At 39.3% G+C, this 8,738-nt stretch overlaps 1 protein-coding gene across 5 annotated transcripts in view; it reads right to left on the minus strand.

Moving 5' to 3' along the window:
* The window catches only part of Nalcn (sodium leak channel, non-selective), a 307,060-nt gene that overhangs the window by 84,441 nt on the left and 213,881 nt on the right, over positions 1–8,738 (minus strand). The window lies entirely within an intron of this gene.

The following is an 8,738-nucleotide window of genomic DNA, read 5'->3' on the forward strand; positions in this document are numbered from 1 at the left end:
CCAATTTAAAATAAAATGCAAAAGAAGGTTTTGTTGTACTCTCAGTGACAAGAATCCTTTCACCCCACACAACATCTTTAGCTTTTACTTACAATTAAACATTTGGATTTATTTTGTACGCAGACACGCTTATCTCCTTAGCTAACTGAAAGGGATATATTTATATCTGTACAAATTTGATTACAAGTAGGCCGAGGTTTATCTGGAGCCGATGTGGAACTAAGAATCAATTATTGGATTGAACCCAGTCCATGCTTTCTTATCCCTTTTCTTCCTTCCAATGCTGGTTTTTCCTGTGAGTTCTCCTCACTACTTACCGCCTCTTAAGAGGAACTGCTCTGTGCATTGCAGTGAATCTTTCAATAATTTCCCTGTTTTCTACCCCTCTCCAAACTATAACATTGGTCTTACTAAGTCACAAACGGGTTAAGAGGGCATCAAAGTCATTTACTCACTGCCCTTTGTCAAATGTGCTTTTACTTTAGAATGACAAAGTTTAGATCAGAGAACTATCAGTAGAAGTCCAGAAAGCTTTGATAATCGGAAGGGATGGGTGGTGGTGGTGGTGACAACGACAACGACGATGACCACGTGATGATGATGATTATGATGACGACTACGACGACAAAGACGATGATGATGACGACGAGGATGACTACGATGGTAAAGCTCTAGCCTAGCATCCAGGGCCACAAAACAAAAAGCACAAGAATCTCCATAGCATGAGAGTAATCTGAAAAGTAACTCTGTACATCAATGAAAGCTTATGAAAAAGTAACTTATTTCTAATAGGCCACTGATACACAACTGGCGAAAATTTGCCCAGTGGTAAGTAGGGTCCAGAAGGAAAGAAAAAGCTGCTGACTTATCAAGACAGACCAGAGAGCAAGGCAATCGGTGATAGCTGCCAGAGACTGATGAGATTGATAGTGTAGGTAGGCGCTTGCTCAGTTGCATTTACTGACTCATTTGTTTAGATACTTGTGCTGTCACTTCTAGAACCAATCCAAGGATCCAGATCCTGTGCAAAATTCTGAGTCTGTAAAAATCAAAGGGTACCTGCATTTCCTCTCACCCAGCTCATATCACAATCCACTAGATAGTTGAATAAACAATTACCTAGAAAGATAATGTTTGTCATGGAAGGGATATGACCATAGTGCTTGGGAACTCAAGGCAAGAGCGAGAAATAAGAAAAAATAAGCCATGGTATTTTTTCCCCCTCCTGACAGACCTCCCAGGCTGCAGAATAGCAGTGCATGACTCTGGCTGCCACTGCTGGGGAGTGGGATCTAAGCTTTTGTAGACTGAATTGTGTTTTCTGGTAGTGTGAGACACGGTGGTAAAGTGTATGTTAGTCAAAGCATCTCATCAAAATGAGAATCCTGAGATTTTTCTAAAGCCCTCTCCATCTCTTGACTCCTTCCATCCTCACCAGAACCTCCCTGACTGGACCTTTGCAAGCCCTGTCATAGGGTTCTCTACCACCATGTTAACTCCTTATCACCTATTCCTGCATTTTGTGGTTATAAAAATCTCAGTTTTAAAACCTATCTGTTGTTACTCCAATACTTTAAAACAAAAAAGGTCAAAACTTTCTATTTGGACTCGAAATCTCATTTCCTTTCACTCCACCTGTGTACTTAAGTTATCTGAGTGTCCACATCACATCCTCTTTAGACCCCAGCAAGCATGGCTCCTCATTCTTGCTGCATCCTCTGTTGCCCCATCTCTTCCTCCTTAAATTTCATGAACTTCTACTTGTTGGGATTTCAGGTTCTCACATAGTTTTTCAGAGGATCTTTTTTCTGGTCACCAAAGTTTTTCCCTTAGGAACTCATAGGATGTTGAACTGGGCCATAGAACGTGACTGTTCACATAGATTGAGATAGTTAGAAATCTTCAGTTTCTTGATGTTCGATCTAGTCCATTTTAACAGTTTTCTAGGCTGCTGCAGCAGTTATCAAAAGACTGGTAGATTTGTGAATTCTTTCAGCGTCAATGAATTAATTTTGGAATCAAGGCTTCCTGTGAGCACTGAGGGCTCACCACATCTTGACTTCCTGTGATTCTCTGTAGGGTTGTGGCTCATTCTTCCATCCTTATTTGAATGTCAAATGCCTTCTTCTCAGTGCTTGTTCTGAATTTCCCTCCAGTTTTTCCAATAAGGAATGTAAACATCAGATTCAGGATGATACTTGACTCTTCTCATCCAGAAAGATTAACTGTTTATTTCTGCAAAGGCTTAATTTCCCAATAAAGTTTTGCTCTGAAGCTTGGGGAAACACTGTTAAATTCACAATTCACACCATCATTTAAAGGAATTTTGTTTCACATAAGCCATGGCAAGTACTTTCTCCAAGAGTATGAGGCCTGAGGGGCTGGGAAACTGGTCGGGTTTGTTTTTTCACATTCTTCCTGTGTCCTGGGACAGTAGTTAACATGAAATCAGAGGAAAAAAAACTGTTACCAAATGACACTAAGTGGGTGACAGAGAGAAATTCTGTTACAGATTTTGTAGAAACAAAAGAAATCCTGGTAGAGTGGACAGAGGTGTGGACAGTATCTATGTACTAATTGGACAGCTAATTTTTCTTATGTAGTGTTTAAGAACTCTCCATTTGCATAATAAAATGAAGTTAGACTCTTGCAGCATTTAATTGATCATGATGTTTGTTACTGAAAAGCTGATAAATGTTTGGACAATGTTTGTCAAGGGCATGATGGGAATATAACAAATAATAACTAACCAAGCCCTAGAATACAGTGATCAATACAGTAGGCTAATACGATTTTTTAAAATCTCCTGCTTTTAAAATGGATCTTCTAGAATTATAAATTGCATTAGGGTATATTAATATTCCCAAGAGCACTTAAGCTCCTTTGGGGCAGTATTTCACTTTTAAATTTCCTTTCATAGCACCTCCCAGAGAGTGAAAATAGAATATGGTCAAGAACAAATTGAAGCTCAGCAGGAGTTGGTCATTGAACCACAACACTACAAAGAGCAAAGCTCTTCTTAATAACTCAGAAGGTTCTCTGTGTTTCTGTAAATCCTCCTTTTGAATGGTGAGAACCATGGGTGATCAGATATACAGTTGGGTCAGGAGAGAAGAGAGGGAGTGGCTGCTCGCAAAGGGGCAGCAAGTTGCCTCCTATGAGCAGGAACAGCCCCTTTCCAGAAATTCCATGAGCTCTTTCTTTTCCTATCCACCTCCATGGGCCTGTTCTGGAAGGAGTGTGTGGACCACAGCCATGCCTTCATCTCTATGGCATTTGTGCATTCAGACTATAGCCCACCCAAATGCCTATCAATAGAACAGAAAAACAAACTTGTCTATCCAAACACTTGAAATGAATGAGGTACAGCCTAATAAAAATGTGATCAGGTTTTATATTGCAATATTGAGGACAGGAAACCAGACACAACAAAAGAGCATATATTGGAAGACAAGCTTGTAAGGCCAATAAATAGACAACATTATTCCATATTGCTAATTTTCAAAGTTTCAGTGAGGTCAACCTCACTCAACCTTCCAGGGGAAGGTTGAAAACAATGGTGAGAGAGGTGTAAGGTTATTGGTTTCTAACACGCAGTTGTCATGGTATGTTCAGTATGGGTGTATTATGTTTGTAAACATCAGCAAATAGTCTTATCCTATGTTTATTTCAGTCCACTTAAAAGTGGACAGTTGATACATTTAAGCAAAGTCATATAACTCTTATTTCATCACCATCACAACTTTTACCACTCTGCCATCCCCAGTGCATAGGCCTGACCAAGACACAAACACAAGAAAAAGGAAAAAGGAACAAGACAAGAAGTGGAACCTGATGTTCTGGGGTGGGTCATGCTGGGGTGGAGAAGATCAAGGTCATCAAGATCAGATAAAAGCAACTTCATGGCATTTTGAAACCACTCACAAAGATACTTAAAATTCGGTACAATGATATTCTACCTCTCATCCTAACCTTTTATTCTCTCTCCCATGCATATTTTCTAAAAGCAAGTATTCTTTGATACAGATGAATGACTAATATCAATAAAAGGACTAGACATGAATTTAAGATCATTAAACTATCCCTCCTCTAAAGCAAGGCTTTTTATAATTATAATTATAAATGTCCATTAAAATGTAAAAGACCCAAAGTCTCAAGATGAAGGCAGTATAGAGGATGCTGAGATTTTCCTCTTCATGTTGAAGAATCTAATGTAAAGAATGACACACAGGAGGGAGTTGATAATGGCTTCAACTGAACAAGAAGTCTGCCTGCACCCCACAGATTAGATGACAGCTCCATGACAGGCTCACACAGCAAAAAGGAAAAAAAGTGCATATGCGAAAGAGAAATTACAATCAAAGAAGGAAATAAATTTCAAACCTTGAGCTTTTAAGAAACACACACACACACACACACACACACACACACACACACACACACACACACACACACACACAAATCTAAGCTGTGTTCTTCTGCAGCTCGGCATCTGTTGTGCTGAGATATCACTGCTGGCATTGGGTGGCTGAAAGTATCTTCCTTCCCAGTCCTCTCAAGGGAGTTCAGGCATAATTGCACTGCATGACACATACCCTGTTCTGCCTCATCGCTCCCATCTTCCTGGCTGCAGTCTGTGCTTTCTTCTGCTAAGATATTCAAACACCATTCGACCGAATTTCTTTTCAGAATGCTGTGACAAACAGCTAAATGGAGGTGTGCATTGATGTTAGTTGTAATTTTTTTGGTGCAATTTTTTTTCTAAAAGAAAATAACTTAGAAAATATCTAGATTTGTAAAATATTCTCATTTTCAAATCAAATTCTTGCTTGATGGGGATTGTGTCTGCATAGATGTGTGAGTTAGTGCAACTGAAGAGTAACTGTTAGCTGTTCAGGACAAGAGGAACAGTCTCATACCGCGTTTACACAGGGATGAAAAGGAATCCCTCCTCTTAGCTATGTGATTCAATTAAGTTTTAATTCTCTGTGCATCTTTACCTGGTGATGGTGGTGGTGTCTGGTTTTTCTGCATCTACTCAGACAGCAATTCAGAATGCAGAATCTTCAGGAACCATATGTCATTTTCCTAGGTAGCTTCTCTAACTAATTTTTTTACACAGCTTTTACACCCCAAACTAATAGTTTCTGGGTTAAAACAGGTGGTGTAGTTGGATTAATAACCAAACCTATAGGTCTTTACTGCTATATGTTATCATAAATCCTTTATATACAATGTGAAGACTACCCTATTTCCCCTGTTCAGAGTCGTATGGAACACCCACAAAATTGAATTTTTACTTTTGCTATTGTTATGCCAAGGAAGTGTTAGTGAATCCTAAAAGACCAGTCAGAAGCCAACCCAATGCAACCACACAAAGGCCTTTATTCTAGCTAGCTTGGGCTCAGCCCACTGCTGACAGGCAGGACAATTTTGGTGGAGAGGCGCTCCAGACATCTATTGGGCAAGGTTTTATAGAAAGCAGCAAGTGGGAAATGTGTCTTTCTAGCCTGGCAAGCATCTAATTAGAGAGCTACTATGGCCTTTAGCATAATTGCCTGGGCCTGAGAGTCAAACCATGAACTTAATTTAACTTCTGCTTCCCTTTGCATGGGTGGTTGTAAGGCAGGGACAGGCTTGTAATCTAGGGGTGTACATTTGTTGTGGGGTGTATCCTGGAAACGAGTTAGACACAGGTCTTGTTGGGGGAATAACCTGTAGATGTAGGTCTTATTGGGGAGTAACTTGGAAACTAATGCTAGGTACTGGCCTATTAATTTACCTGAGTTCAAACATAGGTCAGATTCTCTAAAATGAAGTCTGAACTTGAAAAATTTGGTCTCTCACTATAGGCAAAGGATAATGAATGCATACACACAAGGTAGTGCAATACCATGCATGCTACAAATGTTTACTTAAACTATATTTCTGCTAATTTCCTTACTTTTATAAAATCTTTAACAAATATAATACTCACAAGGTCAAACTGGGGTTTTGATTACATTGGTGAATAAATTCAAGCCATCCATACTAAATTGGAGGGCTTATTTCTCAGTTGATCTATGACTACATTTCTGTATGACAGCTGTTATCCAAGAATGTGCACAATAATTTCAAAATATGAACTAATTAATTACATGTGGTATGTTTTTTTAAATTAATACAATTTTAATTTTTATTTATATGTGCCCATACACGTGGTTACCCTTAGAGACCAGAAGGTGGCATTAGATTCCTTGGAATTGAGTTAAAGGTGTTTGTGAGCCACAAGTGTGCTGGGAGCTGAAATGGAGGGTCTCCTGCAAGAGTAGCAAGTGCTCTTAACTGCTGAGTCATCTCTCCAGCTCCATTTAAAAGGCAACTGGCACCCTAAAGTGCTCACAGCAATTTCAGAATGTAACTAATTAATTGAATGTGATAGCTTGCTTTTCTATGTCCCCAGAGGTTCTGATTTGTAGTCCACATGCCTCTACAGCATGCCTGGTAAGGAAGTTTGGAGGAGAGCTGTATGTTGGGAGGAGCTGTGTCACCAGGGACTGAAGTGTGGTTCTGTGCTTGCTGGCTTAATAGCTCTGCAAAGCACTTCGGAAGGACTGTGGCGTTGACACTACCTTACGACATCTCTGAAATGTGCATGAAGTGTTTACTTTCATGCTCTTCACACTGAACTGCAAATCTTACAAGATTTAAATGTCCTTCAGAAGGTGTCTTTGAATAACCATGCATAAAATATTTCCAGAAGCTTTTATAGGCTGGTAAGAGAAAAAGGGAACTTCAAAGAGTAGACTTCCTTGTTATGTTGACTGCATAAATTGTTCATTAAAAACCCATAAATGCAATTACTTTTATGTGAGAGTGTTGCTGATAAATCAAGGTTACTTTTGTATGTTTTTTTCTTACAAATGCCAACACCTCCATTTTACATTAGATCTCTCTTTTATTTCTTGACTAAGACATAGTTGTTTCTATTTGGGACTTGATTGAGTCATAGAAATATGCTTGTTATAATAAAATGCACTGGTTTGGTCCACTTCAGATGAAATTACATTAGAATTTTAGGCTATCTAGATACTTGGTTGATATTAGATGACTATTCAAATAATAGGGGAGAGCCAAGATAAAGTACACACACACACACACACACACACACACACACACACACACAAGCATATATAAATGTGTTTGTGCAACTGCTTTCTCATTTTTTATATAAAATACATAGTGTCATAGATTTTGTCAACTTGACACAAACCTACATACCTTAGAAGGGAATCTTTATTGAGGAATTGCCTTCATTGGATTGACCTATGGGCATGACTGTGGGGAACATTTCTAAATTAATAATCTGTATAGAAGGCCCCAGTCCACTGTGCAGAGTGTCATGCCTGGTGCCTGGTTTTATAAGAAAGGCAGCTGAGACAGGAACCTGATATAGCTGTCTCCTGAGAGGCTCTGACAGCGCCAGACTAATACAGAAGTTGAGGCTCACAGCCATCTATTGGACTAAGCACTGAGTTCCCAATGAAGGAGCTACAGAAAGGATCCAAGGAGCTGAAGGGGTTTGCAGCTCCTTAGGAGGAACAATAATATGAACTAACTAGTACCTTCAGAACTCCCAGGGACTAAACCACCAACCAAAGAGTACACATGTTGGGACTCATGGCTCCAGCTGCATATGTAGCAGAGGATGGCCTAGTGGGTCATCAATGGGAGGAGAGGCCCTTGGTCCTGTGAAGGTTCTATGCCCCAGTGTAGGTGAATGCCAGGGCCAGGAAGTGGGAGAGAGTGGGTTGCTGAGCAGGGGGAGGAGGGAGGGATTAGGTTTTTTTTCAGAGTGGAAACTCAGAAAGGGGATATCACTCAAAATGTAAATACAGAAAATATCTAATAAAAAAAAAAAAGAAAAAGAAAGGCAGCTTGAGCAGGCCTAGGAAAGCAAGCCAGTAATCCGCATTCCTCTCTGATCTTTTCGATTTAACTTCCTGCCTTGGCTTCCCTCAGTGGTTGACTGTAACCAGTAAGATGAAGTAAACTTTTCTCCCCTAGCTGCTTTTGGTCATATGTTTATCACAGCAGCAGAAGAGACACAAACTAGGATACATAGGTGATGACATATCTAAGAAAAAGGGAAAAGAAGATGATCTTAGACATTTTGCATTTCAGTGTTCTGAAATGTTAGACATATGTGAGATAGCATATCTCTTGTAAGTAGAATAAGTCAGAGGAAATGTGCTATTCAAACCAAAGCTATCACTGTGCCAAAATAGTTGTGGATTTTACAGGTGATTGGAAAGGAGGCTAAGTAAAGATGACTGCACACATGTTCTCCATCAGTCTCCCCTCTGACCCATTTCTTTCTCTGCTCAGTTGATTGGTTTATTTGGTCAAGATTCCTGATTGTAAATATGAAATCAAAGATGGAAAGAAAAATGTCTTTTTCCTGGTCATGTCTCCTTCACTGTTCTTACCATTCCAAACTGACTTCTTGGAGAAGATGCTCATTTGCCATCTGCTGTACTCTGTGACTGTCCCTCAGGAGGGTTCTTCCTGAACAAGGTAATATTACTTTGACTTTGAATGTCATGTTATTGTTATAGAAGATTCTTGCCCCATTTTTGAAAGTGATTTTTTAAAATGATTTTTGAAAATTATTTTTAAACTTATTTAACAATTGCAAAGAGCACAATTTCTGTATGCCCTTGATCCACCCTTTTCTTTTTTTTTTTGTTTTTTTTTTT

Source organism: Mastomys coucha, unplaced genomic scaffold (assembly GCF_008632895.1).
Source record: "Mastomys coucha isolate ucsf_1 unplaced genomic scaffold, UCSF_Mcou_1 pScaffold9, whole genome shotgun sequence".
In the NCBI taxonomy this organism is placed as follows: domain Eukaryota; kingdom Metazoa; phylum Chordata; class Mammalia; order Rodentia; family Muridae; genus Mastomys; species Mastomys coucha.